Raw genomic sequence first — 20,091 nt, forward strand, 5'->3', positions numbered from 1 at the left:
ATTATAACACTATCCAAGGGCAGTAACCAGAAGAAAATCAGTGGCATTGCATTGCGTGAGGATAGGAGTATTAGTAATAGTATAAATGTAATAGAAACAATTTTGCGATTGTGCTTCAAATCATGTATAAAATGTGTGATGACTAGCCAAAAGCAAAATTGTGTAAATCTTATAGAGTCCAGTCGTGTCTGGGCTGAAGGGGACATATAAACTTATCTAAACAAAAAATCGATCAACATAACCGCAGTCTATACCACCCTATTAAAAAAAGATGAAGTAGGGTCTTATTAATTTTGACCCGCCACCATAACATAGTAAATATTTAAATTTATATTATATCATTTTCTAAAATAGACAAATAATTGTTAATTTTGGTTTTACCTACCCATTTGTGGCCCTTCTTTCATTGATATCATATCTCCTTTTCCACCCCTTTCACCTAATCAAAGTCATTAAAAATAATCATATCCTTAAGTGTGTATTACGTGGGCTTCCCAAGTCTCTTTCTATTTTTGCAAACATGAAACGTAAGTGATTATGATATTATATTATTATTTGTTGAATAATTATGGATCAAAATGGTTAGGTCCCTTTCCATTATTGGTTGGTTAAAAGAAATGACAATCTAATCCCATGGTTTAAGTAACATAACAGTACACGATTCATAAAATATGATATCTCTTAGCCTCCTCTCCCAAAAACAAAAATAATAATAAAATAATAATCATATCATATCATGTCTATTCATGCCGTAGACTTTGGTTATTAACACTAGTTGGAATCCAATGACAGAATTGGGGTATTTTATAACTTGAAAAAGAGAGAGATCCTCGGTGTTGCAAGAAATGGTAAATGAAGAGTCTCTTATTATCTTACTGTTTTGGTAAATAGTTTCCTGTTTTGGCCAAAACAAATGGAGATTGTAGTTTACTAGATTTAAATTATGCTGTCTATTTATATTTTATATATATATTTTGAAACGTGTAGTTTATAAGTGTAGCCAAATGTTAGTCTGCCCATAACAGATACCACCTGACTCTTGAGTTGTCTCCGAAAAAACCAACTGAGAATCTGCCGAAGAGAATCAAACAAAGCCCACCTGAAAAGATTCTTGTATTGACTTAGCCTGCAATGGAATTCGGATCCTAGATCCGAGTGTTCATGAATATTTGTCATTATTCTTACTTGGATTTTCTCTCAATTATGGAAGATATACCAAAGGGTTGTTGGAGTTGGGAGGAGAACAAGTTGTTTGAGCTGGCTCTGGCCGTCGTTGACGAACAACACCCGCGTCGCTGGGAACTAGTGGCTGCCATGATTGGAGGGCAGAAGAGCGCACAGGAGGTGCTCAACCATTATGTTATCCTTTTGGAGGATGTGCAGGTCATTGAGTCTGGTAAATTGGATCACAAACTCAATACTCACTGCCCTCCTCTCTGCTGGACTGACCAAAATAACAAGTAACCATTTCTTTATTTGCTTGCTTTGACTATGCATATTGGTTAGTTTACATTGACTTGGTTTCTTATAGAAAACAGAGAAAACAAATATTAAAATAGGTTTCTTATGACCTCTTCATGTTTAGGAAGGATGTGAAAATAGTATAAAAGCAAAAACTAACAACATGTCAAAGACTTGTGATGTTGACTTTGTTCATCCAAATTTTGATATCTGATTCTCATGAAATGTGATTTTACTTGCAGAATTCTGCTTCATTTGAAATTGGAATAATCTGCTTTATCGATCTAGTATATCCAGAGAAGAAGCATATGTTGATGATTCTCAGCCAAAAGTAACGAATATCAATTAGAACGACGGATCATTATGTAATGAAGAAGCGAAATTCGAATATAGATTAGCCTTTGTCTATCCCTCTCTCATGGTTTTCTTATACTATCATTCTTTGCATTTCAATGGCTAATTTGGCTTATAGTGAATATCCCCTTTGTGAAGAACTCTACGTATCTAGTATATACTAACAAACAAATGCATCTAAGCAAAACAACAACAACAATAATAATAATAACATGCATATAAAAGATTGAAAGACAGCTATCATTATAAAAAGAACAAAAACAATGAGAAAATGAAAGAGAAGGGGGAAGGGGGCACAGGGTGAGCCAGGGAAGAGGCAGTGCATGAGTAGAGCCACAACAGGTTTCACTTTCTGTCGAAAGCTCCATCCATGCTCTGTCTGTTCCCTGTCTTGTTCTGTTTCACATCCCCTCTTTTCATCTTAATTACATTATATATTAATAAGTAAAAACTTGTGCATTTACCTCACCATTTTTTGACACACCATATCATTTGTGCTGCACCTTAAATCTAAACAAAGATTGCAATCCAAAATTGTCCTGTGGTGGTGATTTGTGGATTAGAAGAGTCTTAATGTTGTGTTTTTATAATAATGCACTTGAGAAGAGAGCCCAAAAGAAGGCCCAAAGAGAAGAATTGTACGTTTGTGTACTAGCATTCTCTTCTATCCACATCCCAATTATGACTTAAAGCTCCTTGTGTAAAGAGTACTAGTACTACACTACTACCGCTCTCTTTTGCGTACTACTAAATTGCGAAATGCAAAAGCAAAACCACAGCTCATGACACCATAATCAAACCAAAAATATGTACTACACAAACTCTTGGTAGTACTATTTCATTCTTGGTTTTGTGGTACAAGTACAACGACTCCTTAATAGTTCTATTTCAACACAACACCACCACCACCATCGCAATCCTAATTTAATGAAGAAATTTCAATCTTTTATTTAGTTTTTATTTATTATTTTTTTAAAAAAAGGATGACTTTTCTGTTTTCACCAATTAGATGGAGTCTTATGGGAAATAATGCATTATAATATCTAGTTTATTAACTGTATGGGAAATTTAAGAAGAAGAAACAAGCCGATGGTAGGTAGAAAATGGGAATAGAAGAAAACTGTTAGGGAATGGGATTATTCCCATTGTGTCCTCTGCCTTGCTGTCAAATAGAGCCGTTAGAGAGTGGTCGCAACTCTAATATTCTATCTTGATGTCAGAATTTGTTAGAATATTTTGTATATATTTCAGTATGTAATCATTACTGTATTATTGTATTTTTGAAAATGTATCATTTACTAATATATAATATAATCAACCAGCCACAAAATTTCTTGAGTTAAACTTTTACATTTCTCTCTATATCTCTCTACTACCTTTTCTCTGTTGCCTTTTTCTTGTTTTCAAACTTGGTATCAGAGCCAAATGGACGTGTGGCTTTGCAACGGCTGATAACACCCAAAACCCTGCTCACAGCACTCAAGCCTCCATTAGTAACAATGGTGTCGAAGGCCAATCTTCAACTGCTGCCCCAAGTCAGATCACACAGACTCAAAAACTGCAAATATACTCATACCTTAGGTAGGAAGTACCTTAACCCAATCTTTTGCTTTAAAACTTGATTGGAATCTCTCTATGAAAAACTATGGTTTCGTTCGTGGTCACCGTCTAGGTGGATATCTCACTGGTGCAAGAGCTAAACCAGATGAGTTTATACCCACTGAGACAAATGTAGGAGTTCAAACTCTCATAGTGAATCCAGCTTTTGAGGCTTGGATAGTACACAACCAACTGCTACTTGGATGGGTGTATGTATTAATGTCTAAAGGCATTGCAGCAGAGGTCATGGGATGCGATTCCTCTGCTGCTTTATGGACTGCTCTCGAGAACTTGTTTGGATCTCATTCTAAGGCTAAAATGGATGAGTATCGTACCAAGATCCAAACAGTTCGAAAGGGGAGTATGACTATGGTGGACTACCTCAAACAAAAACACTAATGGGCAAATGTTCTAGCATTGGTTGGAGACCTTTATCCAAAAAAACTTCTTGTCTCTAATGCTCTTTCTAGCTTGGATATTGAATATTTACTTATTGTATTAATGATAGAAGCTCGTCCCTCAACCTCTTAGCAAGAATTGCAGGATATCCTACTAAGTTTTGATAGCAAAGTCAAAAGATTAAGTGCTACTTCAGGCATAAACAAGATTGCAGCTAGTAACTCCTCACCATCTCCATCTGCGAATCTTGCCACAACTCGACCATTTGGTTTTCAAGGTGGAAGAGGACCTAACCATAACCAAAATGGATCTGAAAATCGTGGTAATTATAGAGGTGGTGGACAAGGTGGAAATAAAGGCAAAGGTCATGGAGATTGCAGTGGGGCAAACTCAAAGCCAACATGTCAAGATTATGGATGTTACGGTCACTCATCTGCCTACTGTTACAATAGGTATGATGAGACTTTTATGGGGTCTTCACCTCAAGATTTTGGATCTCAAAACTCAAACAAGAGTACACAAGGAGCTGCTGCTTTTGTTGCTACACCAGACATGGTAGATGATGCAGCTTAATATGCAGACAGCGGGGCTACGAATCATATCACATTTGATGCTAGAAATATGACACAGAAGTCTGAGTACCTGTGGTAAGGAAAATCTTATTTGTTGGAAATGGTAATAAAATTCCTATACATCATGTGGGAATCAATACTTTATGTTCTGCTAACAGTAAACTTTTGCTCAGCGATATGTTACATGCTCTAAATATTACTAAAAATTTGATCAATATATCTAAATTGACTCGAGACAATAATGTCTCTGTTGAATTCTTTTCTTTTCATTGTGTTGTGAAGGACCTGGCAACAAGGAGGGCTCTTCTTCAAAGGACACTTAAGGACGGTTTGTACCAGTTGGAAAGACACAAGAGAAGTCAATTACACCATCACAATTTCCCACCGTCTGTTGAAAGTTTTTCATTTTCTAGTTTAGTGTCAAAATCAAAGGAGAGACAACATGTTGTTGATCCTCCCTCTTTTTCAATTAAGGACAAGTAGCATAGCTTACTTGGCCATCCTTCTAGTAGAGTTTTACATTATGTGTTAAGTCATGTTAATGTAAAATCACCAATGAATGAAAAAGAATCCTTTTGTGGAGCTTATCAATTTGGAAAATCTCATGCCTTATCCTATTCTTTGAGCAATAGTAGAGAACAACATCCACTAGATCTTGTTCATACATATGTGTGGGGACCTGCCCCTGTGATGTCTAACACAAATTTTTAATTTTATATCCACTTTGTCGATGATTATAGCAGATTTACATGGATCTATCCCTTGAAAACTAAGGTTGAAGTTGCTGATGCTTTCACTCAGTTCATAGTCATTGTAGAAAATCAGTTTGATAGGAAAATCAAAGCTCTTAGAACCGATTGGGGGGAATTTCAAGCTTTTTCAAAGTGTGTCATTGAAAATGGCATAGATTTTCAACACTCTTGCCCACACTCCTCTCCTCAAAATGGTAAAGCTAAAAGAAAACATCGACACATAGTGGAAATGGGATTAACTTTGTTAGCTGTTAGGCTAAAATTAGTCTAAGTTTCGGGTCATATTTTCGGTTAGTTTTCACTCTTTGTTTCTAGTTTTAGGGTCATTTTACGCTTGATTCTTATGTTTCAGGTCCCCGGGTGTTTAAAAAAAGTATGTACAAGAATTGAGGACAAGTAGTGAAGAAATTGAGAAGAAAAACCAAATTACGTGTCGCTGCCTAATCCCGTCGCGACGGGGATTGGCAGAAAGAATTTCGAAAAAAGGATGTTTAACCCCGTCGCGACGGTGGCATTGCCAGTCGCGACGGGGACCCAGTGACAGGATTTTTGGGCAGTTTTGTAATTTCACGAATTTTAAAGATGAGACTTGGTTTAAATAGAGAGAGCTCGTGAAAATTAGGGATTATTCAGATTTGGAGCCCTAGAAACAAAGGAGGAGGCTAGAAGAGCTGCTTGTGGCGACCCGGATCAATTGCTTCAACTAGTTCTCTCTCTTCTCTTTAATTCTTCTATGCTATTTTCTATTTCAATGTTAATTATGGATTTGATTATGGATGTTTTGAACTAAACTCCTATTTAGGGAGAATGATGAATGTTGTTTAAGTTTTTCCTAGTTAATGAATAATTGCCATTCCTCCATCTTGATTGTGAAATTATCTATATTTGTGTTTAATTCCATGTGTAAACTTGATCACCTTCTACATGTTCTATAATCTTAATTCAAAATCTGAAAAGTGAGAATTGAGAATGCTAAAATTTGATAATCTAGGTTTTGATGTGAAACGAAAGTATTTGCATAGCCTTTGTGATAATTAGATTATTGCGTAATGCTGATTTCATGTTAGTTTAATTAAGAGATTAATTAGAGAACATGAGATTTAGAACCTAAAAGATCTGAAAAGAGTTAGGTTAATTTATAATCTGTCATTCACTTCAAGAAAAGGATAGCAATTAGGCATTAACGATTGGGTAAACTAACAACAGGATTCTCCTCCCTAATTTCTCATCTTGATTAATATTCACTTGTTTCTTAAAGTTTTCTGAATTACTTTCATTCTTTTTTAAATCATAAATACTTTTGATTTGCCAAATAGAATTATAAGTATAGTTTAGTAGTAATTAATCCAATTCTCTATGGTTCGACCTCACTTGCGTGAGTATACTACTTGATTGCGTGCACTTGCGTAGTGATCATAATTTTCGTAACATTAGCCCAAGCCTCCATGCCTCTAAAGTTCTGGTGGGATGCTATCCAAAATGCAGTATATCTCATAAATTGATTTCCCGCCATTTTCCTTAAAAACCAGCGCTCGTTTAAAGTTCTTTATTCTAAAAAACCAAATTATAAATGTCTTAGAGTTTTTGGTACAACATGCTATCCATGTATTCCACCTTATCAAGGTCATAAATTTCAGTACCATTCTGTGAAGTGCATCAACTTGGGCTATAGTGACTCACACAAGGGTGCCGGAGTACCACAGACAGATTATACATCTCTACAAATGTGATTTTTAATGAAAATGATTTTCCATGTAAAACTAGTTTCTTTAACACTCATAAACCAAAACAAGAAATCTCAGTCAATGTTCCTTCTTGGTCAGTCTCTTTTCCTTCAGATCAACAACAAGATCACTTAAATGACACACAAAATAATGTCACAGGAAGAACTCAAGACAGACTAGCTGGTTATGAACATCAAGATCAATCCCTTGAAGAAAGCTCATCCTATCAACATCTAGTATTTAACTCTGAACCTGATTTTTCTCATCATAGCTTGTCTAATGCTCTTGAATTTGAACAGAATGAGGCTACCAAGCTTGGTTCAAATTGTCATCTAAAAGCAGGCAATTGTGTCTCGGTCAAGTACAAAATATCATGCTTTAGCTCATGTTGCTGCATAAATTTCATGGATTCAGGCTTTTCTTAGTAAGTTCAACTTCCCTTTACATGGTACTCTGATCAGTTGGTGTGATAACATGAAAGCTAGTGCTCTTGCTTCCAATCTAGTGTATCACGTAAGGACCAAACATATATAGAACTTGATGTACACTTTGTTAGAGACAAAATTTTAAAGAAGTAGCTAGAAGTAAGGTTTGTGTCATCACACAATCAGATTGTGGACTGTTTAACAAAAAATCTCACTCACCATAGGTTTCATTTCTTAAGTGACAAAGTTGGAGTAGTTGAAACCCTTTCCAGTTTGAGAGAGGCGGTTAGAAAATGAGATTATTCCCTTTGTATCCTCTGCCTTGCTGTCAAATAGAGTCGTTAGAAGTGGTCCCAACTCTAACAAATTTTATTCTGATGTCAAAATTTATTAGAATATTTTGTGTATATTTCAGTATGTAATTATTACCTTATTATTGTATTTTCTAGAATGTACCATTCACTAATATATAATATAATCAGCTAGCTACAAAATATTTTGAGCTCAGTTTTTATAATTCTCTCTCTATCTCTCTGCTACCTTTTCTTTGTTGTCTTTTTCTTGTTTTCAAACTAAAACGACATCATTAATGGTTATGTACAGTTTTAATGGGTGCATTTGTTATGTAGTGAGTGAGCCAACCATAACCAAACTAAACCCAAATCAGATCTGAGTGTATTGAAGTTGGAGATGTAAAGTTTTCATCATTATTAATTATTTCTTTAGCAAGCATAGAAATTGACGCAGTTAACTCACCAACCACATGAATATCAACTACATGAATATCATATTATTATATAAGAATCTCATCACTGTTAACACTATAATTAAGATTAATTACATATTATTATGTAAATAATTTGTACTCAAATGTGTCACAAAATCTTTTTCAAAATAATAATAGTGTGTCACAATAACATTTATTTCCCTTGCCTATATTGCAACTTGATTTAGGAACATATTATCAAAACTTGAAGGCAGTAAACTAAGTAAATAAATGTGTTCAAACCAAAGTTTGATCCCCACCACATCATTTCATCATCACGAGATAAAACATCATGAATACCAGAGTATATGTTTTAAAATACTATTTTATATTAGAATATTTCTAATTAAGGAAATAAAATACTATTATTGATTCTGATAAATGAATATTTTATATTCATTGAATCTGAACAGAATCAATTACGTAATATTCTATATATGGTCAGATTTCTATATTCATTACCTGATTTGATTTCCTGAATTAATTGTCAAAATATTCTGACAATTAATGTGGCACAGATACTGATGGAGTATCTCACCTATAAATATAGGGTCTCGGTCCCCGAGCTCCTCACTCATTCTGTTCATAACAGCAAATTCCATCTAAAGAGAGTTGAGAGAGCGAGGAAGCCCGATTACCCATGGTAGTCAATTTCCTTTGCAGATCAAAGCTTATGTGGGTTTGAAGCTCAAGATTCAATGGCTGGAGGTATTTCGATCCTTATTCATAGTGTATATATGTTTGATTAATTCCGCATTTTATTCATAATCATGTATGTTTTAGTCTATACAAATAAATGTCTAACAGTTGGTATCAGAGCGGTTTTTATCTCTGCCTTGATTTTAGTTTGAGTTTCATATATATATATATATATACTCGTATATACAGTGTTTATATATATATATTTAATTCAGTGTTGATATATATATTTATTTTCGTTTGTGTATATATTTATATATTCATATTCATTCAATCCCAATATATACATATATATTTTCATACATATATACTTGTTTATTCATTCAGTTCATATATATATATTCATATACATATATGTATATATTTTTTTTCTTCATTTCATTACGTATATATGTTGTATATATATATTATTTATATATCTAAATGCTATATACAAATATATACAAATATATATTTCATGTTTATATATATACATACAGTATTTTTATTTTTCTGTATATATATGTATATATATTTATATATATATTGTATATGTATTAATACATTCATATATTAATATAGATTGTTCTAAGCATGAAAATCCACTTTGAAAAAACAAAGAAATTTCAAAATTATTTTTCAGAAAATTTTGGTGATTTTTAAAGTCTTTGTTTTATGTATTTTCGATGCATAAAATCTATATGAATGTCTTAATTTTTGCATTTAGATTCATTTGGAATTGATTTCATGATTTTTGGAAGTTTAAGGAAATTTTATCATGTCGTTTATGGCAGTGTATTTTTCAAAAAAAAAGGGAAAAAATTTCGAATTTTTTTTTTTATATTTTTTATTTATTTGGAAATATAAATTATTCTCCTATTGTTAATTTAGTCAATAAATTACATTCATTAATTTCCATTTTTAATTTAATACATATATTTAGAATTAATATGTTATTTAGTATAAACTGAAAATGGAAATTTGTTTTAATATGGTAATTAATTACATGATTTATTTAGGCATGTAATAATTGTGCAATTTGTATAATTGTGCATTTAATTATTTATTACCAAATTTATGTAATTTATTGTTTAAATTAATAAAATTTGAAAAATCTGCCATTAAGTATAGTCTATAATTTTGCATTTAATTCATTCCATATAATTAATTGTACTAATTTGTATAATTACCTTATTTATACAAATTAATTATTAGTATAAATATTTAAGATATTATATGGTCATAAATGCATAATTAATTATATATTATGGAATTAAGCATTTAATTTATTATCATACAATAATTGTATTAATTTGTATTTATTTGGCAAATTTATGTTTAATGCAATTAATTTAGATTTGTATGATTTAAATGCTATACATAAATTCCTTTTATAGTGCTAGATATATTTAGAAATATTCAAACATTAAGATAGGTTGAATATTTTATATAGCACATTAAGTTTCATAAAACTTCATAAAATATTCATAAAACTTCCTAAAATGAATAAAATATGAATAAAATGTAAGTAATTTTGTGGTTTGACATAAGAAAACATGAATTTGGGACAAATGCTCATATCTAGAATGGTTTTTAATGATCTTCGGACGACCACACTAGGAGCATTAATCTCAGTGATTGTCTACTATGTTAATAACGAAATTACTTTTAGGTAGAGCCCAATACCTAATGTCAAAGTGAAAATATAATTTTATATAATTAGGGAGTAGCCACAGCATCCTTATTTGTATAAAATTATATATTAATTAAAATTCACCTTAATGGACATAACTTGTAATTAATTATATAGGTATAATAATTTTACCCCACAGGGATTTTATTATATTTGTATAATTAATTAGGATAATATGTTAAATTAAATTCTCTTAATTTACCCCACAGGGAGTTATGGGGATTTAATTTAATAGTGTTATCACAAATTTAATTAAAGATAGATAATAAACCTTCATTTTCCAAAACTAATTGTTTAATTAAATCTATCATAAAGTTCATCTAATTTTATTAAATTTAAAATTTAGCCCACATGCTATTTTGGATTTAGTAAAATTTTAATCTTCAGTTTATACTTTAGTGTCTAGTGAACCACATAATTTTAAATAATTAGGGAGTAGCCACAGCATCCTTAATTATATAAAATTATATACATTAAGTGGATCAAGATCACATAATGGACATGAATTATGTGAACATAATAATCTTACCCTACAGGGCTTTTATTATATTTACATAATTAATATGTTAAATTAAATTCTCTTAATTTATCCCACAGGAAATTATGTAGATTTAATTTAATAATTTTATCATAAAGTATAAAATTTTGAAACATTTATAAGTAATTAAGTGTTTCATACATTTCATTGAGATAGAAATATTAAACTTTAAGTTTTTCATAAATTGTGTAAATCTATCATAATCTACATCTAAATCTAATCTTATTAAATTGAAAATTTAGCCCACAGGCAATTTTTGTTTAATAAGATTTCATATTTAAGCATGTTTATTCATTGGTAAAAACATGATTCATTTAAACCTCAAAACTTTATATGTAATTTTATTACATCACTATTCATAAATTTCTTCCATACCAGTAGAAATTTCCAAAAATTTACTCTGATAACTTAATCTAAAATGTACAGTTTTTACTGTATAATTAAGAAAAATAAATCACACTTAATTATCACCAATAAATTTTAATTTATTGTGTATGAATTCATTCTAATATAGTTAATGTGATTATTAACACATAGTGGATTATTTTAGATTGTTATTCCACATTCATAATTTCTTCCAAGGTTTACAAATAAACCTAAGAAAGTCAGTAACTGTGAGCAAATCTTATCCACAGACAAGATAAGTTCTCACATTTAGAAGTTTAAGGAACAAGCAATATAGTAGTGACTTTGTTTTAAAATTAGCAAAGATCTTTATGTTCCAAGCTTCTTTTGAAACTTGATTTAGACATATTTAAAGGTCTTTACTATAAAATGATGTCACTCATAAAGATATGCAAGTTCAATCTGACAATAAGAAATGTGTTATTAATAAGAATTCTTCTACATTATAGCACCAAAAATTATGGAACTTATATCCATGAATAGAATAAATGTTAGTAAATGGTGGGGATATTCATTACACTTGATTTTACTAACTTTATTTAGAACTTGTGTGAAATTCATTAAGAATATGTATTCCAACAAGTTAAAATCGGTGCATATTAGAATTCTATCATATTAGAAATCATACAAGTCAATTAATTTTGAAGACATGGACTCAAATTTTGCATCTCTTTTTTAACGATTACTCACATAAATTATTTTTCTACAAAAGTATAGATTTATATGTTTCAAAGACATTTAAATCTTAAGTAGAGAAATAGTGCATTTTGCATATTAAGATAGTGAGATCAATTATAAAATGGAGAATACTACATTAAAATTCACGAGTATGGATAAACTCCCAGTCCATTTGCAAAGTTTCTTTAAAAGCATGGGTTCATTGCCCGATACATATGCTTGGTACACCCAAATTATAGTGTGTAACAGATTTAAGAAACTAAGCATTTTTTTGGACATGGGGTGGAGCCTACATAGCAAACTCCAATCTTTCCTAAATCTTTGTCTATTGATTCTCAACAATGGGGTGTACATATCGAATCGTGTTCTAACCAAAGTTGTTTCTCAAACATATTTTGAGTTGTGATAAGGTTGAAAACCGACTTGATGACATGTACACATTTTATAAATACCCATATATAGTTAGAGTACAATTGTCAAAGAAAAGATCTGGGCCCTAAACCATAAATGAGCATATTTCATTTGAAAAGCTATAAGGTTTAAGGGTTACATATTTTATTATCCATCTCACAACACTAGAACTGTGGAATTAAGAATTGACTTGATCAGTGGGAGTGATCAATCTAGGAACCTAGTTTCTAAGAAAGATCATTCATATTTTCTCAAACTTCCACCTCAAGTGCTAGATTAATTATGATTCACAACAACCCTTAAGGTTAATGGTTATTGAGAATTCATAACTAATCATTAATAATCTACAAGTCATTGATAAAATTCTAATAAGTTATGTTATTTAGTAATTGCTTATAATAACATGTATATTGAACCATTTGCTCTTTTAAGAGTTTGTTGGTCCATCCTTAAGATGACTTATTAGAACAATAAGATCAATGTTTTCTAGTGATTACATTTTGTACAATAAGAGTTCAACTACAATATTAATTTGAGACATAAATTAAATTATAGAATGATAAGGAATTGAAGTTGTAGTACAATATGCCATGAATGAAGAAATGAATATCTTAAAGAGTAATAAAGTTTATCTTTAGTAAAGTTGCCTAATGGGGTGGAGAACATTAATTAAGCATAGATTTTTTCCACCAATAATATTCATTAGGCAACATTGAGAAACATAAAGATATAAAAGAATATTCATTACTAAGAAGTTCATTTTGAACTAAGAATCAATAACAAAGGAGATTTACATTCTCACTTGTTTTTATAAATGATTCTATTGTAGACCTTGGCATTTGTTGCTTGTTTTAATTCATTAATCAATTCCAAATAGTGAACTAGAGGAGAAGGTATATAGACTGCCATAAAGATTTTCCTCTATTAGTGGTGAACATATGCAAGCTTAAAGTGTCTACCTGTAGATTAAAACAAACATCTCACAAATTGGTATTAAATCATCTTTTCCTTTAGGTTTGAAAAGAGAATTATGGAAATAATTATATACCAGAAGGTTAGTGGGAGTAATATTTGTTTTATACGTAGACAATATGTTACTTGCAAATGATGATAAAAGTTTTCTATATGAGTTGAAATAATTCATATCTCAAATTATTATTTTGAGATAAGGAATATAAATAATATATATATATAATTTTAATTAATTAGAGAGTAGCCACAGCATCTACGATTAAATAAAATTATGTATTATTCATACTGATATAACTTTTATCTTTAAGTGTGATAAATTCAACTCGAACCAAAGCATTCGAAAAATGATGCGGAGTGAGAATAAATTAAGAACATTCATTTGCTTCTATTTTAGAAGCCTAATGTATGCCTAAAAGTCTGAATAAGACTTTGCATTACATTTGTTTCAGGATCGTTAAGTAGTATCAGAATAACTAAAGTTAAGACCACTTTATTCTTCATACAAAGTGATGAGGTGTCTTTAAGATACTGAAATTATATTCATACATATTTTGTTAAGATGAATTGACCATCTGGAAATATAGTTAACCAATTAGATTCTAACGTACTTCACTGGTTGTATTGATTCACGTAAATCAATATTTTATTACGACCTTAAGATTACCAGTAAGTTATATTGTAGAGAATCTTGATTGCTATTTCCACTATAGAAGTCAGATTCATTTATTGTTTTGAGGATACATCTCGTATGATGTATTATAGAGTTTCATAGTAGGCCTAGAGTTCAGAATTACAGTTTCATTAGGCCATTAAGAAAATTTTGCGATAAATTCAGCTACAATATTTATGGCTAATAACTCTAAGAGTACTGGTCGAAGCTAGCATATCGACATTAAGTATTTAGCCATAAAAAGGCGTGATAAGTGGTCATTAATCACGCAAACTGAATTGGGTGATCGCATAGATCCTTGACTAAAGGCATGCCACAACACAAATTCAAGGATCATAAAGTAAATATGGGATTCAGTTAACCCATATGCAGTTTTTTTATTTGTACAACCAAAAATTATTTAATGAAACTCTAATTTCGATATTTTCTCATATTTATGTGCACCTTAATTTCATCTGAGAAAATTGTCGTAAGAGGACCTGAATAAACATAAGGGTTAGGGTTTATTCACTTAAGTACATTGCCACATAAAGTACATTGTTATATAATAAATATATCGTAATACATGGAAGATAATACTCGACTTATAATGAGGACATGTCGCTATGATTCGTATGTTTATTATATAATGAGGAACGTTTGGGTTTGAATGTTTTAGTTTAAATGCTGACCAAGTGGGAGAATATTAGAATATTTCTAATTAAGGAAATAAAATACTATTATTGATTCTGATAAATGAATATTTTATATTCATTGAATCTGAACAGAATCAATTACGTAATATTCTATATATGGTCAGATTTCTATATTCATTACCTGATTTGATTTCCTGAATTAATTGTCAAAATATTCTGACAATTAATGTGGCACAGATACTGATGGAGTATCTCACCTATAAATATAGGGTCTCGGTCCCCGAGCTCCTCACTCATTCTGTTCATAACAGCAAATTCCATCTAAAGAGAGTTGAGAGAGCGAGGAAGCCCGATTACCCATGGTAGTCAATTTCCTTTGCAGATCAAAGCTTATGTGGGTTTGAAGCTCAAGATTCAATGGCTGGAGGTATTTCGATCCTTATTCATAGTGTATATATGTTTGATTAATTCCGCATTTTATTCATAATCATGTATGTTTTAGTCTATACAAATAAATGTCTAACATTTTATATATCATATAATATATTATAAAGAGTAATTTGCGACATAAATAACTCTCAGCTGCAAATAAATATTTAAGTTTAATTTTTAGCGGTAATAATACTTAAGTTTTAATTTTAAAACTTCTATAGGTACCTGATTAAATAAATTATTACATGATAATTTTTTATTGGTCCAAGCTATTAAATTTTTATTATTACTGGCAATTGAGAGTTAAACTTAAATATATAGTGGGACATAGTTCTGTGCGTGGAGGAAATTACACTCTATACCTTTTTTATATTGTCCTTTTTTATTTTTACCTTCTTTTTTAAAATCTATCATTTTTACCTCTTTTTTTAAATATTGTACCAATTTTGCCCCTGTCACTTCAAGATACTCTCCATGTGATTCTCTTATGTAAGGGTATTTTGGGTACAATACATATAAAAAGAGGTATGTTTCAAATAAATATAAAATTATAGGTAAATTTGATTAATTGATGAATAAAAGAGGCATTTTTCAACTTACCCCTAATTCGTGGATCCCCTGGGCCCAGTGGGAATGGTGGGGTTGGGAATTTTATGGGCCTTTTTTGGCTTGCGAAAATATCAACTTTTCTTCATTTTGGGCATTGTTTTTTATTTATTTTTTCAAATACATCATAAATGCTAGTTTTTCTATAAAATTTACTCAACACTATAATAATTTTTAAATAAAAATATATTACATTAATTTTATAAAAAATATTAGATAGTTAATTTTGTTTTGAATTTTTACATTAATAAATTTTTAATTTCTTACTAAACTTAATTCATTACTTTTATTGAAACATTAAGTGATTATTTTATTAAATTTTGCATGGAAAAATACATTATAATTATTGTTAAAATAGATCAAATTGAATCACAAAATATTTTACACAAATTATATCTTACCGATTCGAAAACTAATTTATTTTGCCAGGAATTGAATATTGTATATTTTGAAGTGATGATCACAATTTCAAACTTTGTACATTTAATTGGGAAGTTTATAATAATATATATTTTTTGCATTTATTTTACAATAATAACCTTACTACTATTACTGACATGACACGTCAACTAAATCTGTGTTAGGCTAAAATTAGTCTAAGTTTCGGGTCATATTTTCGGTTAGTTTTCACTCTTTGTTTCTAGTTTTAGGGCTATATTACGCTTGATTCTCTGGTTTTAGGTCCTCGGGCATTTAAAGAAAGTATGTTCAAGAATTGAGAAAAAGTTGTGAAAGAATCGAGAAGAAAATCCAAGATTGGTGTAACTGCCTGTTCCTGTCGCGACGGGGAATTTTCCAGTCGCGACGGGAACTGGCAGAGAGATTTTCAAGGAGTTAAAGTTTACTCCCGTCGCGACGGGAGCTTTGCCAGTCGCGACGGAAACTGGCAGAGAGGATCTTGAAGTTTCAAAGTTTAATCCCGTCGCGACGGGAGCTTTGCCAGTCGCGACGGGGACCCCAGTGATAGGATTTTTTGGAAGTTTCGTAATTTCACGAATTTTTAAGTTGAGACTTGGTTTAAATAGTGAGAGTTCGTGAAAATTAGGGATTATTTAGATTGGGAGCCCTAGAAACAAAGGAGGAGGCTGGAAGAGCGGCTTGTGGCGACCCGGATCAATTGCTTCAACTAGTTCTTTCTCTTCTCTTTAATTTTTCTATGCTATTTTCTGTTTCAATGTTAATTATGGATTTGATTATGGATGTTTTGAACTAAACTCCTATTTAGGGAGAATGATGAATGTTGTTTAAGTTTTTCCTAGTTAATGAATAATTGCCATTCCTCCATCTTGATTGTGAACACTATTCATATTTGTGTTTAATTTCCATGTGCAAGATTGATCACCTTTTACATGTTTTATGATCTCAATTCGAAATCTGAAAAGTGAGAATTGAGAATGCTAAAATTGGATAGTCTAGGTTTTGATGTGAAACGAAAGTATTTACATAGCCTTTGTGACATTTAGATTATTGCTTAATGCTGATTTCATGTTAGTTTAATTAAGAGATTAATTAGAGAGCATGAGATTTAGAACCTAGAAGATCTGAAAAGAGCTAGGTTAATTTATAATCTGTCATTTACTTCAAGAGAAGGATAGCAATTAGACATTAACATTGGTAACTTAACAACAGGATTTGTCTCCCTATTCTCTCATCTTGATTAATATTCACTTGTTTCTTTAAGTTTCTTGAATTTCTTTCTTCCTTTTTCAATCATAAATACTTTTGATTTGCTAAATAGAATTATAAGTATAGTTTAGTAGTAATTAATCCAATTCCCTGTGGTTCAACCTCACTTGCGTGAGTATACTACTTGATTGCGTACACTTGCGTAGTAATTAATAATTTTCGCAACAATCTGACACATTTGACGTGTTATCCCAATTTTTATCCACTTCACGTGGCATGTCCACATAGACAAAATTGAGGCCATGTAGCATATAGCCTATCAATAGGTGAACAAAGTCACCTTGTACGGTATACCAATGGTCAAGGGCTCTAAGGCAATAAAGCAAGGTCGAACAAGGATAAAATAGCCAGCCAGGAGACCCTAGCCGGACCACACCCTGGTCGGCCAACAAAGTTCCATGTGCCGGCCAGACCTTAAGAATAGGGCTGGCCGACCAGCACATGCAAAGAACACCAAAAGGAATTTAAGGGAATGGTGGGGTCCACAACAAGCTTTCTGAACGATCCACAAGCTTAATTCCAGATCCAACAATCCTTGAAGATAGGAATTCTTCCTAAAGCTATATACCTTTTTTTTTGTAATTTAAATAAAAGATAGAAAAATGTTATTCTCCCTATTTTAGAGGGATACTTGTTTGAATGATTATTTTTTGTAAGCCCTAAATTATATAAAGGGTCTTAGGCAAGGTAGAAAGGACTTGGATTCTAAGTCTCATAAGCCCTAGAGCTCCTTTCTCTCACTTACTCACTAGACACTTAGTCTATTTCTTTCACAAAGTCTCATAAATTTTGAATTTGTAATACTTAGTTCTCACTACTGTAACATTGAAGAGAATCATAGCTAGAAATTACAAGGTTCAAGCCTATAATCTGAGTCGGCGTGGTATTATCTCAAGAATCAACACAACTAAAAAGGGAGTAGGTCATTGCTCGCTAATTAAGGGGGTCGAACCTTTATAAATCCTTGTGTTACTTTTATTGTTTATTATTATTATTTATACGTGGTGATTATCAGTAATAAATAAGGCTTCTCAGTTAGATGAAAAAATTCTGAGTCAATATTTTGGTACTTTCATTGAGAACTTTATTTGATTTTTATCCATCTCATTATGATCAATCACCCTGGTTCTAACCAGAAGAACTACTTCCTCCACTTCCCCGGGTCTTTCATCGCATCTTATGGATTAAGGGTTGAATTCTCTTGCAACACTTGCTCAGGTAAACTTGAGAATATATATTCTTTTTATTCCTAAAGGCTTTTTGAGCTAAGAACTACTGAATAACACTGACTCGTGGACTAAAACTAATTAATGTCCTAACCACATAAAAAACTGTTTGTCTCTTTTCACTCTTTCTTTTTTAATTATTTGTTTCTTTAGTTCTTATCGTTTATAATTCGTTTTTGAAAATCTTGGTAAATATTAAGTATTAGAGATTTAGGATGCAATGGGGAATTGAATGCATAATGACCAATACTGGTAATATGAAAACCTGAGCCATTTCCTATAATGACATGTTCTTGACCAAGATATTCTGAGCTACTTGCCAAGTTCTGAGCATCTGGTGTGAGATGATTCGTGGCACCTGAATCAGGATACCAATTGGAATCTTGGACTGTATCAACTGTGGCAATCATGGCATGTAATCGTGCTCCAGTTAGGGAGTTTAAAGGTTGATTATAAACGGATACAGGTCCAAAAAATGACTTATCAAACCTATAGAAGCATTGAAGAGCAACATGGCCTGGCTTCTAGCACAATTGGCAAATAGGTCTTCGTTGTTGTTGGTGTCAGGGTTGATTCGACCATCTTCCATGTCTAGGGTGTCCTCTGCCTTCACGATTATTTGATCCACCATAGGAATCATGAGAGGTGTTATATGATCCCTGAGTTTGTTGTCCATTGAAGTAAAGTGGATTTCCACCATAGCTTCCTTGATTGTTTGAAAAACCTCCTCTTCCATTGTGAGCAAGATTAGCTTTAGCAGATGATATGTCGAGATCCTTTATACTCTTGTCAATTCACGCTTCTTGAGCCACAAGAAGGGCTTCAAGCTCTGCAATGGTAAAATTTTCTTTGTGAATGTTGTAGGAGGTGTAGAAGATGTCATATTTTGGTCCAAGACCATTGAAAATGGCCTCGACATGATCAACTGTAGAGAATGTATGTCCAATGAAATTTAGTAGATCTATAATCGATTTTATTTTCAGTAAGTAATCGCTAACGGAGGAACCCTTTTTCTTAGTACTGAGGAGTTGAGTCTTGAATTAACTTATCTTGGAATCTGTTTGTGCAGTGAAGAATTCTTGAAGCGCGATTTAGGCAGTCACAAAGGTCTCATGCCTTATCATGCGAGTGTTCATCTGGTCATTCATGGAGGACAACATCCGTGAAAGAAGGAGTTGATCTTGTGCTTCCTAATTTATGTAATCTTGTGAAATTGTATTGGTTGTTCGATCAGCTTCGTTGTCGAACTTGGGAGGAGTAGAGTTTGGTTCAAAGAATCGTTGGAGATGATGACCACGAACAACAGTGAGGATTTGATGTTTCCATGATAAAAATTTGTTTTCATCAAGTTTGGAAGAAAGAGAATGCTTGAACGAAATAGGTTTTGTAGGTTGGATCTCTGCAAGCTG

The 20,091-nt window shown here is 31.7% G+C and overlaps 1 long non-coding RNA gene across 1 annotated transcript; it reads right to left on the minus strand.

The window, feature by feature from the left end:
• Positions 1-618: 618 nt before the first annotated feature.
• Positions 619-2,508, minus strand: LOC133031816 (uncharacterized). The gene is made up of 2 exons (XR_009684896.1): positions 2,280-2,508; positions 619-1,975 (listed from the first exon to the last, which is right to left on the minus strand). It is a non-coding gene; the product is annotated as an uncharacterized LOC133031816 (long non-coding RNA).
• Between the last annotated feature and the right edge of the window lie 17,583 nt (positions 2,509-20,091).

This window comes from Cannabis sativa, chromosome X, assembly GCF_029168945.1.
Source record: "Cannabis sativa cultivar Pink pepper isolate KNU-18-1 chromosome X, ASM2916894v1, whole genome shotgun sequence".
NCBI lineage: Eukaryota > Viridiplantae > Streptophyta > Magnoliopsida > Rosales > Cannabaceae > Cannabis > Cannabis sativa.